Below are 24,521 nucleotides of genomic sequence, written 5' to 3' on the forward strand. Positions count from 1 at the left end.
TTCTTTACTGAACTCAAAAGGTTAAATAGTATTTTCAGCTGAAAATAATTATTATTTCTCTTTTTTATGCAAATCTTTTCTTTCTCCTATCCCATTCCACTCACAAATATTTTTGGTACTGACAAAGCCACTAAATAGAAAATATTTATTACTAAATCAATAATCACTGAAAGGGAAACATGATATATCAAAATGCTTCCAAATTTATTTAAAAGTAGAGACATTACTTGTTCAGACTCACCTAACAGAAAATGCTGCCTACTAAAATGCAACTTGAAAAGATAGAGCTTAAAATAAGCTCTATTTTAAATAGTACTTCAATATTTTTTAATGAACCCCTTTGGATTAGGGAAATTGCCTTCTAATAATGCAATAATATGCTTGAAAGAGACAGTGTAATTTGTTGCTTGTAAAACATCTTAACTTGTTTTCAGTTATTCCAGAGTTGACATTAAATATATGCAAAGCAGAAAATATCTTAAAGAACTAGCAGTAAAATGGCTAAGACATGGCACTTACTGTCTCTAGGCCCCTGCAAGGTCAAGGCTTAAAAAAAGCAATATTGAAATACAATACAACTAAAAAAAAAACCCCAATATATCATGAAATCCCAAGTTTGGTCCTACTTATTTTTCAGTCTTCTTTTGGATTTTTCATGTAGGCTGAACTTTCTTGCTCCCAAATCTGCACCTGACATTTTTCATAACCTCCTCCTCATCTTCTCTGGTCTATACCCATTTCCTCCTTGCTTCTGAGTCTGGTCAGAGACTGGATTTCTGCTCCAGACTTTGGATATAACCACATCTTCTATAGAATCTCTCATGGCAACACACTCAGCCTGATAGAAAGAGAATTAATTTTCTAGACAGGGTTATACTTTTATGAGAATGAAACAATATTTTAATTCCAAAACATTCTGTCCTCTCTAAATAATTGAAGTCTTCTAAAGCATATCCTCTATGAATAGAATATGCTTTGGTCATTGATTTCTTTGTAGTCCAACAATTTAGGAAAATTGTTTCCATATTTTTCAGACAAATGCTTTTATTTTCTTTCTTTCCTGCAGCTTATCATCATCATCTCCATAAGATCAGAATTTAGTCAGAGGCAGTCAACCCTAGTTTACTTTAGAATGACCTGGGAAACTTTGAAAAATCCCAGAGGCCTGGTGTCACTCCTAGAAATGTGGTATCATAGATCTGTGTAGACATGGACATCATAATGTTTAAAGATCTTAGGTGATTCTAATGTTCAGATAGAGTTGATAAATATTTAACGCAATAATTCCCCAAATCCACAGAAAAATACGAACATTCTTCCATTCTTTAGATACTGTAAACTTTAATCCTGCAGCAACTTAGAAAACTGAAAATTTACAAACCAAAACCAGAAATGAGCTGTGGGTTGTACTGTTACATATATAAGGTATTTATACATAAAACCCCTAGCAAGATACCACTTTTTCCTTGCTTATTCCGAAGAAATTTTGCTGTGGCATGCTTTGGCTCCTTTTTGTGTCCTCTATATTTTATTTTGTAAAAATTTTAACATTTTAATCATGCCATTCAAGGCCAGGTCCTTTACCTTGGTTCGGCCCTTTACTAAAGGTTTATACTTCAAACACATAGGTCTTGCACATTATATATTAGACTAATTTCAACATATAAGAGAAATTCATGGCTATTATGAATGTGTGAAAGGAATGTTTTTAAAAAGCTTTTACAGTTTCTAATCAGTTATTGCTTATGCATAGGACAGTAATTTTCTACTGTTGCTCTTGAACCAAGTCATTTTCCTCAATGGTCTAGATTTTCAGTTAGTTCTATTTTATTTCTTGCAAAATATTATAAAATGACAACTTTGCCTCCTCTACTAATTATTCCTCTCCAAAACTTATATCTCCTACTTCTTTTTTATTATTCTTTTGAATTGTTAGTATAATTTAAAATATTTGTGGTGATAGTGAATGTGGTGACCACTGTTGGTAGCTATTTACCTGTTCTTTCTTTTAATCAGTGATTTGATTTTTAAAATCAGATATCTAAAATTCTCCAAAGTACCCCATTTGCTTCAGAGATAGCTGACCCAACCTTGGTATCAGAGTTAAGTTTTCTTGGTTAAGAGAAATCCATCACACTTACCACAATGACTGATTCAATAACTCAGGCCAAAGCCAAATATCATAAAACATTATTCTCAACCACAGTGGTAAATAGAAGTTGTGCATATGAACTGATTTGGGGTCAAAAACATTAGACACTGACTTGCTGGAGAATTCTGTGCATGAAGTTTCTTCTCTCTCACCAGAAAATATCCACATTCCCTTTTTTAGGACATGTAGGTCTGTGGGTTAGATGTCTGAAAATTGCTATATCCATTTTTCCAGCATGGAAAATACTGAGCCAGAGCATGAAGCAAACACAGATATCACATGTGCGTGAATTATAGAAAAACAGAGATACAGTTACTGGATCAAGTCAATTCTGAAACTTACTTATATCTGGACTTCTAGCTTTGTGAGTCAGTGAATTTCACTATCATTTGAGCAAATTTAATTTTTCATTTTATTATTTGCTGTTGAAAATATCATTGATGATACATTAATGTATTTATCTAGACTGGTTTTAATGGGTATGATTCTTATGGTTTACATTTTTTTAGTAGGTATCTGGTGGATAACATTAACAATGTTAAGTAATTTATCTTTCTCATTGTAGCCTGATAAGGAATTTTGTTAGCAACTTATTTTGAATTTTACAAAATGTTTTTCATAATCCAAACCACTAGGTAGATAATCACTTTTAGTATGCTATTGAAATGAATAACCTTAAGAGATTGCTAGTGTTGAAAATATCTTGAATTTCTCAAGTAAAGTTTATCTGATCATGACAGTATTCTTTTAACACACTGAATTTTACATGGATATATTTTTATTTTCATACATTTAGACACATATTTAAGAAGAAACCTCAAAAGATTAAAGACCAGGATAAAATTCTAAAATCTGAAGAGGAAGATCGGATCACTTCTAACAAAAGAAAAATCAGATAGACACCAAAATTCTCAATGTTGGCTCTAGTAGCAAGAATACAGTGGAATAATATTTTCAAAAAAATAAAGAAAAACATGTGAACCAAGAATAACACGTGCATCTAAATAGTTTCAATATGAGATAGGAATAAAGATAGTCATCGGCTTAAAAAGCCTCAAAATTGTTATAGACAAAGGCCGTCCTTGAAAACACTCTTTATGGAAGCAATCCAGAATTCAGCAAGACCCATGAAAAATGAAAGCAACACATCATTTACAAAAATATATCATTGTCTAAAAAGTCAGTGACAACATATTTTAATTTTTTTTTAATAAATTTTTTATTTTTTTAAAAACATATATTTTTATCCCCAGGGGTACAGGTCTGTGAATCACCAGGTTTACACACTTCACAGCACTCACCAAAGCACATACCCTCCCCAATGTCCATAATCCCACCCCCTTCTCCCAAACCCCCTCTTCCCAGCAACCCTCAGTTTGTTTTGTGAGATTAAGAGTCACTTATGGTTTGTCTCCCTCCCAATTCCATCTTGTTTCATTAATTCTTCTTCTACCCACTTAAGCCCCCATGTTGCATCACTACTTCCTCATATCAGGGAGATCATATGATAGTTGTCTTTCTCTGCTTGACTTATTTCGCTAAGCATGATACACTCTAGTTCCATCCATGTTGTCACAAATGGCAAGATTTCATTTCTTTTGATGGCTGCATAGTATTCCATTGTGTATATATACCACATCTTCTTGATCCATTCATCTGTTGATGGACATCTAGGTTCTTTCCATAGTTTGGCTATTGTGGACATTGCTGCTATAAACATTCGGGTGCACGTGCCCCTTTGGATCACTACGTTTGTATCTTTAGGGTAAATTCCCAGTAGTGCAATTGCTGGGTCATAGGGCAGTTCTATTTTCAACATTTTGAGGAACCTCCATGCTGTTTTCCAGAGTGGCTGCACCAGCTTGCATTCCCACCAACAGTGTAGGAGGGTTCCCCTTTCTCCGCATCCTCGCCAGCATCTGTCATTTCCTGACTTGTTGATTTTAGCCATTCTGACTGGTGTGAGGTGATATCTCATTGTGGTTTTGATTTGTATTTCCCTGATGCCCAGTGATATGGAGCACTTTTTCATGTGTCTGTTGGCCAACTGACAGAATGGGAGAAGATATTTGCAAACGACATATCAAATAAAGGACTAGTGTCCAGAATCTATAAAGAACTTAGCAAACTCAACACCCAAAGAACAAATAATCCAATCAAGAAATGGGCAGAGCACATGAACAGACATTTCTGCAAAGTGACAACATATTTTAAACTCCCCTTACAATTCAGAACACACCTTCATAGTTAGGTGGAGGATATCAAGAGTAAAGAAAAAAAAACAAAAAACCTTAAGGTAATGGTTCTGTTTGTGGAAAAATATGGGGAATTAGTAAGTTTCAGAAATGCATAGAAGAGAAAAAATAGATCTTAATAGGTTAGAATTAAAACATTAACTCAAAAGAAATAATGCGAACCCCATGTTTATTGCAGCATTATTTACAATAGCTAAAATATGGAAACAACCTAAGTATCCATTAATAGATGAATGGATAAAGGGGATGTAATAAATATATGATGCACTATGACTCAGTCATACAAAAGAAAGTCATTTTGCCATTTACAATAACTAATTGGTAGACCTAGAGATATTATGCTTAATTAAGTAAGTCAGACAAAGAAAGACAAATACTGTATGATTTCACTCATATGTTTAATCATATGTAAAACAAACAAACAAACAAAAAGGACAACACAAAACAAAAACAGACCTATAAATACAGAGAAAAAAACTGATGTTGCTGGGAGAATGGGCAAAATTGGTGAAAGGGAGTGGGAGGTACAGGCTACCAGTTATGGAATAAAAGAGAATGAAAGGTGCTACAAAGGTAATATAGTTAATGGTACTGTAATAGTGTGTATGGTGGAAGATGGTAGTTACACTTGTGGTGAACATAGCATAATGTTTCAAGTTGTTGAATCACTATTTTGTACACCGGAAACTAATGTAACATTATATGTCAACTATAATTCAATAACAAAAAATAAGTTAGAATTAATAATTCAGATTTTTAAGAAAAGAACCAAAAACAAAACAAAACAAAGACAAACAAACCAAAAAAAACTAATTAGGCAGATGGGGAGTGGAAAAAGAAGTATGCACTGAAAGAAAAAACAAAAATACAAAATATCTTCTCATCAAATTTTGGTAGAAATTAATAAGCTCAGGACTCAACAGCTTGAACAGATTCTAAAGAACTCAAATGTGTTTACTAATACTTTATTAAAATACCAAAGTTGTTTTAGAAGCTGAAAGATCATTGGTAATTTTTTTAAAAGATTTATGTATTCATTTTAGAGAGAGAAAGAATGGGGGGACGGGCAGAAGGCGTTAGCTAGTCTTATGCAGACTCAGCACAGTGCACAGAGCCCCATGTGGGGCTCGATCCCACAACCATGAGATCGGGAACTGAGCTGAAACCATCTAGGCGCCTGGGTAATTTTTGGGGGGTGGAGAGGGAGAGTAATGTCTGGCTTCTTTTTCGCATTGTATATTAAAATCACACTCACTTTTAATGCACACATACCCCATTTCTAATATATAATAACTATCACAAAAAGATATTTTTCATTTTGAGAAGAGCATATTTTTAACTATGTACTTCTTAAAACTATTATTTTTCCTACACTTTCATAGTCATTTCATGCTCAACAACAAAAAAAGAGCTAAATAAAACACTTAACCATTTTAAAGTGCTTTTTATATTATTCTATTTTATCAGGAAAAAAAAATCTATTTTATCAGGAAAAAAAAACCTCTTCCATTACACTTTTCTTTGTCTTCCTGTTGCTTATTCTGTTTTGAGCACTCTGTTGTTCAATGTATATGAATGTGTTAAAGTAATAGATGTTCGCCAGAATTTGCTATAGATTATATTATAGTTTAAACATGCTATATGTCTAATATTTCATACACATAAAATACATGTAATATATAAGTATATATATATTACATACATGTATAAATTCTGTCAAATGGCTATGTATATAGCAAGATATACTATCAACTTTTATTTAAGAATTCAGATAGGCTGCCTGGGAATGCTTGTCCTGAGTAGGTCACATTTGAGTGGATAATTTAATAAAATAAGGGCATGATATTTATATATGTGCGTAAAATGATCATATATATGATAATTTAATGATATATATGATATATATGACATATATGGTATATATGATAATGTAAATGATACTTTATATATGTGATAATTTTGCTCATATATAAATATATATACTGAACTTGATGATAATTTTCCCTTAACTAGAGTTCCAGCTCCATGGGGGCAGAGTTTATTTGTTACTGTCACTACCATATGTCCAATGTCTGGCAAAGTACCTAGTTAAAGGGACCCAATAATTACTGTTGAATGATTGAAGGAATAAGTGAAATAAGTGCGATCTGACTCAATCCTCAGGATAATAACAATATTATAATTGGTATTAAAAATACCGATTGATATTAAAAATTAAGATGGTGGGGCATCTGGTGGCTCGGTCTGTTAAGCATCCAACTTGATTTTGGCTCAGGTCATGATCTCAGGGTTGAGGGACTGAGCCCCGAGTGAGCTCCACTCTGAGCATTGAGCTTGATTAAGATTCTCTCTCCCTCTCTCTCCGCCCCTTCCCCAGCCCGCTTGCATGCCTGCACTCTCAAAAAATAATAATAATAATATATAAATAAATTCAGATGTCATTTGTCTCCCCGACACTTGAAACGATGCCATCAGTTTTGCCCACTCTCTGCCCTCCTTAACCTGCATGGACTTGGAAGCTTCTGTCACAGAATAAATCTGACTGTCTGGACTAAAGATGCTTGGGATCAGTTCAACTCAGTAGGGAACAAGAAAGAAACAAAGCTCTATTGTGTGCCTGATGTATCTCAGAGAGGCACGTATGGCACTAGAAAGTGAGAGAAGGGGATAATTGTTAGCTATAAAAATTAGACTTCTTTAGTTTGGAGAGACATTTATATAATCCTTTATTAGTAGATCTTCAAGCAAAGGAACATCCTGCTGGTTCCCAGAATTGTGCTTTTCTAAGGGAAATGAGGCTACAAGAGCCATGGGCAGAACAAAGCACCTCGGAGTTCATTCTATTAGCCTGTCTCAAACTTGATTATTTCCACATCTATGTGGAATACAAGTGATAAGTAAAAATCAGCTTTTACTTTAGTATCCAAATAACAGTAATCCTATCCTACCGCCACGTAGCATAAATGCCGGAATCCAGTTTCTTCTCCAGTTTCTAGGGCTTAGTTGTATGTTTCACAAATGATTCCTGGTAGGAGCCCATCATCTTAGCCTCTGATTCACACTTCTGGGTTTCCACTTAATAGAATTTACTAAGGTTTACAGATAACATAGGTGAATCCAAATACCACAAGCAAAATACAAATTAATATCAGCTATTTCTGATTTCTGCATCTATTGACTGCATCTGGTCATGAGTAAGAGTCTTTCTTACTGGTTTTCTACTTTGTTGCCATATTATTGCAGCTCACCTATGCTTCCTAAATGAGAGTCCCTTTTTTTCATGCTGTCTAGCCAAAGATGGAGAGGCAAAAAATCTCATGGCTCCAGAACTTCACAGGGAAAAAACTCTAAAATGACATATCATTATAACATTCTGTAATGGCGATAACTTATCCACATTTGAAGACATTTTTCTGGCATTTCTATAGTAGGCTTTGTTAAATGCTAACTTAATCCTTGCCCTTTATTCCTTCTTTTCCCCTGATTTTTTTGGGGGGCAGCAGTATGCCTAACAAAATATAGTCAATTATCATTATTCACATACTACCTATTTATAAATTTCAGGTGAATGTGTTACTAGTCCAAATCTCTGACTTAGTTCTCTTTGGCCCCTCAGGCATCTAGAGTGTGCCAGATCTTGTTAGTACTCCACAGTAAATGAGACAGAAGAGACCTCACTGAAGAGCTGGAATGTTGGACCCAAGCTCCAATCATTCCATTCCCAGGTGGGATTTGAAGATTTTCATTCACTTATTCTGTGCTGAGCTTGAGGGAAGGGTATGGCAAGTGAATGTATACTAGTCCAAACTCTCATTTTTGTTCTCAGTGGCTCCCGACCTGGGACCCTTCCTTGTCAGGTTCTAGATTCAAGCAAGACAGATACCAGTCCCTTAAGCAGCCTTCTATAATGTCAGAACTTCAATGTATGGTATAGTCATCTCTTTCCCTCCCCAGGGAGAAGCTGGGAGCTAGGGGAATTTCTGTTGGTTATGTGCCAGGAGGAGGGATTATGGTGAGGGGGTGCTATAAATTTTCTTACTAGCTTTGACGCCTCTGTTTTTGCACTTTGCTTAGGGTACGGGACTCTTTCAACTGGTCTCTAGATTTCTTTCAAAGGAAAATAGTCTGTGTGTTGTTGAATTGGGAAATTCTGGGGCTTCCTGTTCCACCTTTTCACCTTTATCCAACACCAATTGTTTTTTTACTAAAACAACTGATCTCATGATCTCATATGTGACCAAGTAATGTGTGAAGCATATGCTTGTTATTCATTATCAGATAGGTCTGTGGTGGATGTGTATTGGGGTTCTCTATTTGCAAAAAACAGAAGTGAACTATGACTAAATTTCCAATCTAGAATTTATGAAAAGGTGTGAGGTAGCAAACAATATTGAAGGAAAAGCTGAACAATGATACTTTAGGAAGAACAAGAACAAAGTGACTCTGCAGATAGAGTTTTATAAACAAATAATCTTTTTCAAGATACAGTTTTGGGGATGAGGGGCAATGATTAGCTTTGACTGTGGACACAAGATTAAAATTCAAGGGAACTTCTTCATTCTCTGGTTTGTTTGTCTACCTTAATTGACAGTCATGCCAAGATTTCTGGTATTGGAGAAGAAGTGGTTCTAAAAGAGAGAGGAGCCACTCTTAGCAAGAGAAAGTAAAATGGTTCATGGGCAAAAACACCAGAAGTCCATTAGACATCATATATGATCTTATCTATCTATCTATCTATCTATCTATATAGTATCTTTTCTTCATGCTTTCAAAACTCTCACATACCCTCTGACTCCCAAATCTTCATTGTATTTCATTAGCTTATAGGATAAAACTCCTACACATTCTATTTGAGGGTTTTGTTAATGTGAACTCAATTCATACTTTGCATCTCATGTCTTGCCCATTTGACTTCTCTTTCCACCAGTGCATTCCTGCCACTATCCACCCTGGCCATCCAGGACTATTTCACGTTTTTCAAATATATGAATTACTTTTAGAGCTTTGTACCTGCTGTCCATTTGCCTGGAATACATTTATCCTCTCACTCTCTCTTCATCTCAATGCTTACCCCAGCTCAGAATTTAGTTTACCGTCTTGGGGGAGAAGGAACTTAAAGAAGCAAAGTATATGTGCCTAACATCCCAACACAGCTATTGACTTCCTACCAAAACATTCCATATGAGCTTTGTCCAGCATGTGCTCTATCATCTTTAGTGATATAAAATGTACCGCTTCTTGAAGCAGCTCATTTCACATTGTGATAGATTTGACTTTTGAAACTCCTGAAAGGACAAGGCTGGAAAAATACAACTCATTCTCTAAGGTCTAGCTCATATATCACTTTTTCTATGAAACCTATTCTGACTTCTAGAAGAAAATTAATCACTTACCCATATGTGCTCCCAAAGTGCTTTCTTCATACTAATATTATTGCACTTATTATGATCTATAACAGTTAGTTTTGCTTGCCTCTGATCTTGAACCTGATTCTGAGTGTCTTAAAAAAAAACTGTGCACTAACTTTTGTTTCTCAGTGCCAAGCAGAGGAATAAATAGGAGGCATTCAATAAATCTTTGTTGAAGATAGATTAAATTTTATAATCTTCTGAACAAATCAGACACATTTTTATATTAGTGTGAAAAAATTCAAAGAAAATAGACAACACAATGCAATAGATTTTACAAACTGTAAATAAGTGTGGTATAAACTCACTCCTATGTGATCTCAAAGTATTTTGTCCACACAAATATAATTGTATTTGTGATCTATCCCAGTTAGTTATGCTTGCCTTTGCCTCCCCCAACTTCATTGGTTAGAGTCAACATGTAAAATCTGTTGGATTGTATTGCTTATTTTATTCAAATTTTCATATATATATGTGTATATATATATTCATATATATTTTTTCATATATATATATATTCATAGACTCTTTGGGGTTTGTACTTAACCAGAGTTATTTAGATATTTAAAATGTAGAAGCAAATATTTTACTATACAACTGTGACTATTTAATATATCCATAGTGCTCAATCTTATTGTCATAGCTAAAAACACAAGAAAATATTAATTTCTTATTCTTACTTATCTCAGCCCATTTACATTTGTTTTGTTTGTGTTTAGTTGGCTGACTAATTAAGTAAAGTTTTGGTTGCAATAACAAAGTACAAAATGGGAATGTATTAATCCAAATAGAAATTTAATTCTCAGAGCACCTGGGTGGCTCAGTTGGTTAAGCCACCAACTCTTGGTTTCAGCTCAGGTCAAGATCTCATGGGTCATGAGATTAAGCCTAGAGTAAGGCTCCATGCTTAGTGCAGAGTCTGCTTGAGATTCTCTCTCTTTCTCTCTCCATCTGGCCCCCTACTCTCTCTATCTCTCAAATGATTAAATAAATAATAATAAAAGAAATTTAATTCTCTCTTATATACAGCCAGAGCCAAAGTATTCCAGGAATGATATGGTGGCTACACATTGCCAGAGCCCAGCCTCCTATCTTGCTGGTTTACTATACTCAATGTACAGCTTCCCTCTGAGATAGCCACTCCTTTTTGTCACCTGCATTCCAGCTAACAAGACTGAGACAGGCAAAAATGTAAGGCATGTACTTTGCCTTTTAGAACATGGCCTGAAAGTTATTTCCTTCACATTCTTTCACACCCTAGAACTTAGTCACATGGACTAGAACTTAGCCACATGGCCATACCTAGATGCATGGAAGAAGGAAATAACATCAGCTATCACCAAACTTCACATTGAAAGGGTGAGACTGGAAATGTGGGACAACTGGCAGTGTCTGTTGAACCTGGATTTATTCCCATTTTGTTACCATCCTGATGTCCAACAATAAGACAGAACAGATATAATGTCTAATTCCTTTCTCTACTGGAGAGAGAGAACACTAATCATTTTGGCTGATGATGTGATCTAAGAGTTTCTTAGAGTTAGATGTTAAAGAACGTTGGTACTGCTAATTCCTGATGTATTGTCATTTGATTATTTTCAGGGCAACATTCAGATGCAGTACTAATGTCTAAATTTTTATTGACTCATGTAATAACAATAAAAATATAGTATAGTTTCTATTATGAATAGGCCATCAATACTGGTATTACCCTGAAGTTCGAAACTACTTTCCCTAGCCTTTTCCCTTTTTCCTGTCTTGTTCCTTCTATCTTTCTATTATTACATTTGTAACACATGCCTACTGCATAAAATAGAACTATAGGTTGTGGATGACATCCTAAAAATGCTAAAGAAAACTTAGAAAATAACACTAATTATTATCATTATTATAGTTAACTGTACAACTGTAATTATTAAAGTCAACAACTTTTCATATATTCTTTGGAAAAATATAAAGCAATTTCATGTAAATTTGTTCTTAGTGAATCCATTAATAGACAAGAAAACATTATTTGAGAGGACATATGGGAGTATATTTGAAACGATAAAGCAGCTTGAGAAAACTTGAAAAACACGAAAAACACAAGGAGAGCAGAACAGAAGGACTCCTAACACTTCCTGTCTCTAAAATGCTTCTAACTTATTTCTATGGCCTTTCTTCTTAGAGAAATGGCCCTCAAATACACCATTTCCAAACCATATCTCCATCGTCGCTACATTCCTCCCATTTCTGTGACCAGCTGGAAGAGATGATTTCCCCCTTTCCACTATTGAGCTTAAAAGAATAAGAATGCACACAGACTACTCAAGCCATAAAATATAAACTCATAAATAATTTAATGATGTGGCTACACATTAGTAAGATTGATTTTCCTGAGAGATATTAAAAAGCAGCTTATTAGTAAACAGTCCCACTGCATGGCTATATGAGGAAGCCTTGGAGAGATATCAAGATGGGATTAAAAAAGAAGAGGATTCAAAATATATGTTTATAAAAAATAAAAAATTAAAAAAAAAAAAAGAAGAGGATTCCGGGGATATCTTGATATCAGCATTTGGCCTCTGCATCAGAAGGGATGGATATTACTCAAGGTTGGATTCAGTACTCAAGTCAGACTCACCACATTTTGTGAAAAAAAAAAAAAAAAAAAAAATTTTTTTTTTCCTTGGAACATAGAATGCTCATTTGTTTATCTCAATTGCTGCTTTTATGCTACAACAAAAGAGCTGAGTATTTGTGAGGATATGGCTCCCAAGGCTGAACATTATTACTATGTTACTTTAGACAGAAAAGTTTTGCCAACACCTGCCCAAAGTACACTGTAATCATGAAAACAAATCAAGAAAAACAACAAAAAAAATGCAAATCTCAGAGGGTATAGTAGATGTTACTAATCCCCACCAATATTTCTAGCTCCCTTTTCCATTCAGGCATTCAGAAGGCTTTCACTTTCTTGACCCCTCGAACTTAGGTAAGGCTGTAACAGCTTACCTTGGCAATAAAATGTGAACAGAAGTGTCATGAATCACTTTATGAATACATGAAGTATTAACTGAAAAATGTGTTTATTTCCATGTTCTCTCTCATTCTGCTGCTGTAGTTATTATAAGCTGATGGTATGAAGGTGTAACCTGGGATGCTGGAAAGGTATAGCCCCACCACATAGGACAAGTGCCTGGGAAGCTGATTAATCCTAGCAGAAACTGTACGAGAGAGAGTAAATCTTTGATGCTTTAAGCCACCGAGATTTGGGACTGTTTATCACCACAATTGACCAGTTATAATGACTGGTACATAGCAATATATTAATAGTAAAATACTAGGAAACCCTTTCTTCAGCTGCTTACAGAGCATGAACTTGACAGGTGTGGATTAGACTTCCTCAATGGAATTTGTGAATACTGTCCTATTTCAGTTATCATATTCTTCAGGTCTTGGTTCTTTTTTAAATTTTCTGTCTCTTTGTGAAAAGTCTCACTGAGTTTTTCCACTCCTCTCTCCATCTATGTAATCATTACTTTAAAGTCTTTGTCAGGCTGATTGCTTATTTCCCTCTCATTTAGTTCTTTTTCTGAGGTGTTGTCTTATTCTTTCTTTTGGAGCATATTCCTCTGTCTCCTTTGTTTGTTACTGTCAATTAGCTAGAACAACTACTTCTCCTAAATTTGGAGGAATGTTCTTGTGTGTGGTCATCCTTTATATAGACTGTGTGTGTTTGGTGACTTTTAATGTCTGACTGAAGCTCTGGGCTGGTAAGGGCTGAGAGTTCATGGGCACCCTGGCAGGACAGCTAAGGCTAAAGTAGGTGGAAGCTGGGGTGTCCTGAGGCTCTATATTCAGAAGGTACTTTGGCAGGATAGTTGAGGCTGAAATGGTTATAAACCAGGGTATTCCAGGACTCCCTACATGGGGGGTACTCTGACGGGATGGCTGGAGCCAAGGAGTACAGGCTCAGAGGTCCTGGCGTTCTTCATACAAGGGGCACCCTGGCAGGACAGCTAGAGCTTAAGTGGGTGTGGGCTGGTGAGGTCCTTGGACTCTCATGCAAAATGTGCCCTGGCAGAACAGCTGAAGCTAAAGTGGTTGCAAGCTCCTGAGTGTTATTTTAAATGGAGCTAAAATTTTAAGGGCTAAGAACGCATATATATTCTTACTAATATTCCCATATCAACATATTTTAGAGTGGCAGATCATTATGGAATTAAGATAATCTGTCAAAGAATATAGGCATAGGAAGGAAAATATCATAAAAATTAGATGAATATCATAAAAAATAAAAGTTTGACATAATGCAATTTAAATTATCAGCTATTTATTCCCATCTAAGGGTTAATACAAAACCCTAGTTTCCATAATACTGTAATTTTTTTTCACCACTACCATTTGTACAAGGTAAAATAGCAAATTGACTGTGCCAGTAACCCATTATTTAACAGTGATAATGTTTACAATATGTTTGTTCCTTTTGAACTGTAGCATGAAAGAAAATGTTTTGTTTTGTTTTTTTTTAAAGATTTTATTTACGTATTTGACAGACAAAGATCACAAGTAGGCAGAGAGTCAGGCAGAGAGAGAGGAGGAAACAGGCTTGAGACCATGACCTGAGCCGAAGGCAGAGGCTTTAACTCACTGAGCCACCCAGGTGCCCCAAAAATGGGTTTTAAAAATTGAAGTTTTATTAGTGGGAATTTTTGTTTTCAAACAAAAAGAAGAAACTAAAATGCTTAGTTGTTGTTTTTTTCCCTCTTCCTGACTTTGCTGGTATTGGGGCTGCATTAATCAAGCTCACAAGGTTGGGCCTTTCCTAGCAGTTCTTAATTTTCCACAAGGTGAACATTGAGATAATGTGGAAGATTTCTTTGTTGTGTTACTCTGAATGTTTGAATGTGGTTGACCAGATTTTTCCAGCATATAATCTTCTTATTCTCCTTAAACAGCTAAACCATCGTTTGTGAATCTGGCAAATTTTCAACCACTTAAATTCTGGATTCATAGCTTCTGGAGTCATAGTTTCTTGACTCTCTTGGATAAATGGCAACAGTAAGAGTTGACAAAAGTAAAAAAAAAAATTAAATTCTGACACTTGAAAAATCTTGAGGAAACATCATCTCCTGTAACTATTTTCCTTTTCATATAAAGGCTTATAGTGTGCTTTCCATTTAGAAATTATTAAAACCACACATGTTTTTTTAAAAAAATCACAGGAAAGGGAGTAAGTTATACATATATACACACATACATGGTAATCTACTGATAATAACTATTTTAAAATGAGTATAGAGTAATTGAATTTTAAAACAAAAGTAGATACAGAAATGGATTTGAGCAGAGCACATTTCAAAAGAAATAACTTCATCATAAAGTTTCTATTATATCTTCATTAATATTCTCCCTGAACTGTTGTAGCACATTTATTTTATAAATCGAGTCACAAAGGCACAAAGGATTTTTTTTTTTCAGACTCAAATTGGTAAAACTATTTGGAGCATGAAAGAAAAGATCAAAAGGGCCAACTGGGAACAAAGCACAGTGATCAAAATTCAGGATAAGCCACAACACATAATAATCCTAATTACCAATCTTTAATTAAACCACAGGGAGAATTTATGCCCTGAATAAACTTGTTCTCATAGCTTTTTCTGACTTCAAGATAGAATGTTTTGATGTTTCTAAATATCAGCCAAGGAGGAAGCTTATTATTTAATGGTTTATGATCTATAGAAATCTAAAGTCAAGAACATATGTTAAATGCAAAGTTCAAGACAAAATATGGTCTTTGGGGGTATTGTTGCAAAATATTTGAATTTAGTGGGGTAATTAATTCTGACATAATTGACAAATTTATGAATGGCCAACTGATGAATTAAAGCACAGAGTATATTGGCAATATATTTAATGGATTCATATAAAAATAACCTGCTGTTGCAAAGCAGTTTTCTTCTGGAGGAAAAAAACAAAAGCCAAATAGGTTTATGCAGTTGGGTATGGTATTAATGTGGGTTAGCTTATACGTGGAGGAATAGCCTATTCAAAATGCCTTGAATGAATTTCATATTTCTCACTTTCCTGGCTATTGGGCTGACAGAGTTTTGATTTTTTTTTCTAACCCCCAAAATTCCTTCTTTGAGAGCCTATACTTGGGTATAACATTCCACAGTTTAGTCAAGGGGGCTGAGTTTTCCATAATGAAAGATCCGATATTAGTTTCCACCCATGTTAAACTTTGTCAATGTTACACATTGTAACAGTTTGCCCAATAGCTTAAAGTTTCTTTTAAAACAGTTTTATGTATGTCTGCATAAGCAGACCTGGATTTTGAGTAGTACTTTTTAGTTTTAGCTAGAAAATTTCAGAAATTTCTAGAAATTATATACCGTGTATAATATCTGACATCTCTTTGCTAGATCTCACCTTGCTCTCACAGAGATGGTACCCCTATGTCTTAGTTCATTTGGACTGCTATAATGGGATATCATAGATGGTCTTCTTCCTGTGCCCTCAAAGAGCATAAGGTTCAAGGGAGCTTTGTGGGATCTTTTTTCTAAAGGCACTAATCCACCCTCGTGACCTAATCACCTACCATAGTCCCCATTTCAAAATATCATCACACTGGGTTTTAGGGTATGAGCACCCAAGTCCTCAAGGTGCCAGTGGCCCTTCCTTTGAAACCCCTGGAAATCCCCATCCCCATCCCAGATCTTATACTCTGGTCCTGGTGTGGGTAGCAGCTCCGATGATCTCTGAATTATCTTCAGGGTCATTCTTCCATTGTCTTAGAGAGGAGCTCAGATTTCTCTCGAGACGGCATTCATACTACTCTTATCAAATAAGTGCTTGGCCACATCCTTAGTATTGTCATTTTTTGCAATTTGGATATGCTGAAGATTTACCAAATCTTTAAGTTCTACTTCCTTGTCTGCTTATCAGTTCTATCTTCAAATCATTTCATTCTTCCATCATTTTGCTATAAGCAGTCCAGAGGAGCAAAGTCACATCTTCAACACTTTTGCTAAGAAAGAGCTTCAGCTTAATATCCAATTTCATCATTTGCAAGTTTCACCTTCCACAAAACAATAGAGCACGAACATGATTCAGCCAAGTTTTTTTTTTTTTTTTTTTTTTTTTGTCAATTCAGAACAAAGTTCACCTTTTCTCCAAGAAGTTCCCCATTTCTTTCTGAGAACTTATCAGAACAATCCTTACTGTCTGTGTTTCTGCTAACATCCTGTTCAGGATTTCTAAGGTAGTTTCTAAGATTGAGGCTTTCTCTATACATCTTGTATTTTCTGCCTAAGCTCTCACCAGAATTGACTTTAAAGGTCCAGTCACAGCAGCATAGTTTTTTCCTAGCATGCACCTCAAAACTCCTGTAGCCTGTCTTCGTTACACAGCTCCAAAGCTGTCTCCACATTTTTAGGTTTTTTGTTTGTTTGTTTGTTTTGTTTTTTACAGCACTACCCCCACTCCTGGTACCATATTCTGTCATTGTGTTTTGGGGCTGCAATAATGGAACACCGTAGAATTAGTGGCTTATCAACAACTGAATTTCTTTTTCTCTTCTACAGTTCTGGGGGCTGGGAAGTTCAAGACCAGGGCTTAGTATATTCAGTGTCCTGTGAGAGCCCACTTTCTGGTTCATAGATAGCATCTTCTTGCTGTGTCCTCACATGGCAGAGGGATGAAGGAGCTCCATGGTGTTTCTTTTATAAAGGCACTAAATCCATTCATGAGGGTTCTACTCTGATGACCTAATCACTTCCCAAAGGCCTCAACTCCAGATCTCACCACATTGGGGATTAGGTTTCAGCATGAATTTTAGGAGAACATAAGATTTGGTCTATAGCATCCTAAAGTTATGTTTATGCTTTATGATTTTCTCAGCATTAGAGTGGTGATCTGAGATATGGAAATGCTGAGTGGCATTGGGAAGTTAGTCTCAGTTAACAGGTGAGCTTTTGAGTGAGTGTTGACTAAAAATGGCTACCAATGTTACGCTGAAAAGAAATAAAAAGTTTTTTTAAAATGGCTACCATTGAGATTTAAGGAGCTCTTACCGGAAAAAATTTTCTAAGGCTTTTTAAATCTCGGATTCTGTGAGACTGCCAGTGTCTCATATAAAAAGAGTTGTTTTTGTTTTAAGTCAATCCCAAGTAATGTCTCTTCTTTAAAAAATTCGAATACCAAAGTAATATCAAAGGATTGTCATTGGTCATCCAACATAAATATCATCAACTTTGAAATTGCCACCCATCATGTAAAAACAAAAATTATTTTATTGTTAATATAGATGCAATGTCTAATCTGAGGAATTATGCAGTTTGCTTTTTTTGCCTTTGTCTAAACAGAGCCATCTTACTGCCTCAGATGGTCAATCCACTCTATTTTAAATAATGCAGTCTTTGGGGAATAAAACTAATTTTAATAAAAATATTACATGTAGCATGTATAAATTCCAGAAATAATTAGTGGCATTTCTTAATATTGTGGTATCATTTTTCCTCCATGTGATTGTAGGAAACTGGCTAAAATATGACAGCTGCTACTAAACTCATTCAGAATAGACAATATGTTTAAGGAAACTGTCTCTTCTGGTGTAGAGAACATATCTGGGAAAATAATCTTTTTTCGTTTTAACTCTGAGAACTTGGTGACTTGACTTGTGTCCAAGTCTGATTTTTATTAACTATTTTTTTATATAAAATTTTTTATTTTTTATAAACATATATTTTTATCCCCAGGGGTACAGGTCTGTGAATCACCAGGTTTACACACTTCACAGCACTCACCAAAGCACATACCCTCCCCAATGTCCATAATCCCACCCCCTTCTCCCAAACCCCCAAGTCTGATTTTTAAAAAATTAGATCCAATCCAGGTTACTGTATGCCAGCTTTCCCTATTACTTATTTATAAGAGTAGGAAAGAACCAATCCCTGATCTCCTAAGGAACATTAACTCATGGGATACAGCAGTCTTACAAAAGAAAATGAGAGTTTGAGAGGACTAATGCTTATTACTAGTTAACAATGGAAACATAAAGTACTTTAAACTAAAAATAGATCTGATATGACAAAATTGAGATCCCAATAATCTACCTCTGGTACATGAGTGTTTTATGTATTTTTCTTTGTGAGAGTGATATTTTATCATTTATTGCCAGGAAACTTCCATTTTTTTTTCCTTCCCCAAAACCTAATAAGATCATGGTGAATACTGTGTGAACCAAGGATTCCTTATTTGATATAAACATTGCTTTTAAGAATACCATGAACTGATTTGAGATGAAATTGTATATAAGAAAATAAAATCAGCTACTGTCCAATCTAGTTTCAAGTCTCTTTCTTTTTTTTTTTTTCAAGAGAATATTAAATCGTTTATTGATTACACATGATAATGGATGATACACAAGCTTTAATCCCATCTATAATTTTATCTGATACCATAATTCAATTTAGATATATTGCATAGGATGTGCCAACAATCATATTAATAACCAAATAAACTCCAGGACTTTGCTTGGGTGACCTTTTAATGGTGAACTCCAGGTCACAACACATTAACTGTCAGTTCAACTACACCAAGGTTTGTGGAGACAATGGCTTCTGTGCCCAAGCAGTTTGCAAATAAATTTCGAATGGAACCTGGCATCACCCTGAAGGAATTCTAACTTCACACTGTTGGGGTAGTATACCAAGATGGCTTCAGAGTAGACTAACTTTACACAGCACATTTAAAAAAAAGACACATTTATTCAGCGTCATGATCAGACTATTACATTTAGCAATCAACAGCATGGGTGCAAAAAAAAAAAAAATCTACATTAAAACCCTTTGTTGGAATGCTTTACACTTTCCACAGAACAGAAACTAAAATAACCTGTTATACAATTAGTCACAAATACAGTCCTCGAGTTTTTTTGCCCATACACATGAGTATTGTCTAAAACATGTCTTCTTTGTAGCAGCTAGGCCCTGCCACCACTGTGCTTGGCTGAGTTCACAAATCTGTTGTAACCGGTAGCTTCCCTGTCACTTCTCTGGCTCTCCTCTCCTGCTAAGCTTTGTTTCCTGGCAGTAATTAAAACCTTCTGCCACTGCCATAGCTGCTGCTGCTGCTGGAACCACCATAGCCACCTTGGTTTCGTGGTTTGGCGAAGTATTGGCCTCCACCACCATAAGGGCCAGAGCTTCTGCCTCCAAAATTGCCTCCTTTCATGGGTCCAAAATTTGAGGATTGATGGTTGTAATTGCCAAAATCATTATAGCTTCCGCCACCTCCAGAGTTGCTTCCATCATTACCAAATCCGTTATAGCCATCCCCACTGCCACCATATCCACCACCACCTCGACTGCCACCAAAGCCATCTCGACCACTGAAGTTTCCTCAGCGACCAAAGTTGTCATTCCCACCAAAACCACCTCCACGACCACCACCGAAGTTTCCAGAACCACTTCGACCTCTTTGGCTGGATGAAGCACTAGCCATCTCTTGCTTAGAGAGCGCTTTCCTTACTTCACAGTTGTGGCCATTCACAGTATGGTATTTTTGAATGACAATCTTGTCTACAGAATCATGGTCATCAAATGTTACAAAAGCAAAACCCCTCTTTTTGCCACTGCCTCGGTCAGTCATGATCTCAATCACTTCGATTTTCCCATACTGTTCGAAATAATCTCTTAGATGATGTTCTACAGTGTCTTCTTTAATGCCACCAACAAAAATCTTTTTCACAGTTAAGTGGGCACCAGGTCTTTGAGAATCTTCTCTTGAGACAGCCCTCTTTGGTTCCACAACTCTTCCATCCACCTTGTGTGGCCTTGCATTCATGGCTGCATCCACCTCCTCCACAGTGGCATAGGTGACAAACCCAAAGCCTCTGGAGCGCTTGGTGTTCGGATCTCTCATTACCACACAGTCCGTAAGTGTTCCCCATTGCTCAAAATGGCTCCTCAGACTCTCATCGGTTGTTTCAAAGCTCAGACCTCCGATGAAGAGCTTCCGCAGCTGTTCAGGCTCTTTGGGAGACTCTGACTTAGACATGACGGCGGTGGGAGGGGAGACTTTAACGATGCTTACTCGGCGGCGTCCACAGGCAGTCAAGTCTCTTTCTTATTTCTTCTTCGGGACACCAACTGGTGGCTCCTGATGCCATAGGGAGGAGTCCCTAGAGACCAGCAACTACCCTTAGTTATCTTTTTAATGTTTATTTGAGCACGCTTCCTGTGCATCATTTTTAAATGAGAAATAGGAATTAAAAAGAATTTCTTTGGTCCAGGGAGGGAGATCTTGCTGGCAAAGTGCCAGCAGGAGAGCCACACTGAAGTGGATGAGTGCTCATATACATCCTTTCCACACAGGCCTTAAACACTGATAAAGAAAACCTTTAAGCATGACTGTATTTCAGGTTTTTAGAACACATCTCTTTATTTTCCTTATTTTATTTATTTATTATAAAAGACTTTATTTATTTGACAGAGAGAGACACAGCGAGAGAGGGAACACAAGCAGAGAGTGCGAGAGGGAGAAGCAGGCTTCCTATCAAGCGGGGAGCCCGATGCAGGGCTCCATCCCACGACCCTGGCTGGGATCATGATCTGAGCTGAAGGCACACGCTTAAGGACTGAACCACACAGGCGCCCCTTATTTTATTTTTTAAAAGGATTTTATTTATTTATTTGACAGAGAAACAGAGAGAGCGAGAACAGAAGCAAGGGGAGTAGGAGAGGGAGAAGCAGGCTTCCTGCTGAGCAGGGAGCCCCATGTGAGGCTCAGTCCCAGGACACTGGAATCATGACCTGAGCCAAAGGCAGATACTTAAGGACTGAGCCACCCAGACACACAGCATCCCTTTATTTTTGATAACAAAAATGAGAAGAGAAATTTTAAAAAGGACAATTATTTTTTAAATTTAATTTAATTTAATCTTTTTTAGTGATCCAAAATTCATTGTTTATGTGCCACACCCTGCACTCCATGTAATATGTGCTCTCCTTAATACCCACCACTGGGCTCACCCAATTCCCCACCTCCCCCTCCAAAACCCTCAGTTTGTTTCTCAGAGTCCACAGACTCTCATGATTTGTCTCCCCTTCTGATTTCCCCCAACTCACTTCTCTCCATCTCCCAATGTCCTCTATGTTATTTCTTATGCTCCACCAGTAAGTGAAACCATATGATAATTGACTCTCTCTGCTTGACTTATTTTAAGAAAATAATAAATATGGAAAAATGAAGAGGGGTGAATTTAATTTCTTTAAGTTTTTGATGTTTAAAGTTACTTCAGAGACTATATGAGGCATAACTACTGACTTCAACAGCTCAAGACAACTTCCAACACTTTTATAAATCACTTCCTCTGTTTTATGTTGGTCCGAATATGCTTTTTATTTAGTCATGTTTTAGTGAACCTAATGACTTTGTTGGAAGAATATAAGCATGACAAATATTGTAGAATGATAGAAGAGGCTGATCAAATCTTGGGGAAAACTAATGGGAATAATTTGAAAGGGGGGAAACGGTGATAATTCCTTTTTCTATAGCTTTTGGAAACTATCCTTCCGGGACTTTGAGATTTTCAGCTATTAAAATAAGGCCTTAATATTAAAACTGATGTAGAAGTATAACTGAACTTGTAATTATAGGGTGATGAAGACCTATTTTTAAAGGTTTAACTTTTGGGGGTTGGACAAAAAGAAGATGACTTAAAGGAAGTAATATAACTACTATTATATCTGTTAATAAATGCTTTATAGAAAATAGTTCAGGAAAATAAAACAGTTGTTTAGATTTATTATAGTACATAAGGAAAGTGATAAATGTAGACATTAGCTCATTAATGATGACATCAGCAGAGGAACACAGCAACAATAAAATATAGTTTTAACCAAATGAATTTCTGCTTTTAAATCCTGCCAGGGGTGCTAGAAGAAAATTATCTGTTACAAGTGTGTAAATGAGTATGCTATTTGTAGGAAAAATCATATATGAAAATTGCATATAAATGTATATATTATAATTCTGTTCTTATGCCTCAGATGGCAGTGGTACAATGATCACCTGATTACATGATTATATATCTACAAAAGATTATTTTTATAATTATAGAAAAGGCAGAAAAAAATAAAGAAGTATCTTCCTAAACTTTTGGTCTCTGGTTCAATTTACTCTAAAGGAGACAAATACCATAGACTATGTAAGGCTGCTCTGAAATGAGGGAGCAAAGAAGTCATACCTTTGTTTTTAGAGAATTAGTATTACCTCATCACTTTTCTAATGTTCAAATCATTTCTAACTTACTTTATAAGCATTAGTATCAATATAGATGGACAATATAATTAAACGCAAGCATTTTGAACTTCAACAATTATGTGATGTTTGAAAATATTCTAAATTCAAAATGTTATTGACAGCAACTTACTGGCTATTTTCTAGACAGACCATTCATTGAGAAGGAGAGATTAAAAGGGTGCAACACAATTTCCCCAAGAGTTATTTATAATCATTCGTTAGCATCAAAATTAGAGTTAAATTGTTAATTCTGGTTTTTATTCAGTGGAGTCAAATTAAATCTTCACTAATACAGGAGAAGTTTATGGTTTAATTTTATACCTTCTTTCAAATTCAATTTAGTACCACATAAATGTACTTTTCATATTAACTTTTTCATGAAAGCACAATTTTTACTTTGAAGGAAAAAAAGAATAGTTCAGTGAAGAAATTTAAGAACCTTTTACTTCTGGCCTGAACTATGGGAAAATAAATTTAGAAGAGCCAACTTTTGATTAAATCATTATAACTATAAAAGATTAGAGCAGGATTCTCTGAAAGTAGAACTATTGATCAATAATCATTTCAAAAATACTATTGCTAAAGGCAAGTTCATTCATATGTATAATTAAAGGTGAAAAGAGTTGGAAATTCACCTCTTATTCCTCAGTGAGGTATAATAGACAGCCAGAAAGTCTGTTCATAATTTTTTCAAGCACATTTTTTAAAGTTAAGTTTTGGTATATAACCTTAAATAAAATACTATTAATATTTTGCTTAACCTTGTGCCATATGAATCTTAGCAATACCCTAGATAAATTTTAGGACCATTTGTTGTATAAATCACTAAAATTGAATGTCCTATATCTAATAATATCTTGCTTTCTGACTGTACTCTTACCCCCACTATACTCTTGATATTCATTCATTCATTCATTCATTCATCTTTCATCTTTTTGTCTCATTCTCTCTAAGAAGGGCAGTTTTATGAGAACAGGACCTTATTTGTCTCTTTCACTTATATATTTCAATGTATATCTACTTTATGGAATTTTCCTGTTCTCATAACTTGTGCTTAATTACTATTTGTTCACAGTCACACAGAAAAATTAATTCATTACCCTTTTTTAGTTTTGACCTATAATTTCCTTGGTTTCACCTAAGAATTTTACCTATATTTTAATGATTTTGCACTTGTAGTATGCTGATTGATACTTAAAAACTGCATCTCAGAGAAAAGAAAAAAGAAAAAAAAAAAGAAAAATCCTCATATGTACCATTTGTCGATTTCTGGGGTGGAATGGTCCCACCATTGATGATGTAGTCAGCTCATAAAATTCTTAAAAAAATAACAAGCAACTCTTTTGAGCTGGTGCTAGCTAACTCCAGCTCACTACTTTGTGTACCCTGATTTTAAAGAGAAAATTTTCCTTTTGA

General features: G+C 35.5%; 1 pseudogene; it reads right to left on the reverse strand.

The window, feature by feature from the left end:
• Nucleotides 1–19,837: 19,837 nt before the first annotated feature.
• On the reverse strand, nucleotides 19,838–20,908 carry LOC123394881 (annotated as a pseudogene).
• Nucleotides 20,909–24,521: the final 3,613 nt, after the last annotated feature.

This window comes from Mustela putorius, unplaced genomic scaffold, assembly GCF_011764305.1.
Source record: "Mustela putorius furo isolate JIRA1106 unplaced genomic scaffold, ASM1176430v1.1 tig00003845_pilon_pilon_pilon, whole genome shotgun sequence".
In the NCBI taxonomy this organism is placed as follows: Eukaryota; Metazoa; Chordata; class Mammalia; order Carnivora; family Mustelidae; genus Mustela; species Mustela putorius.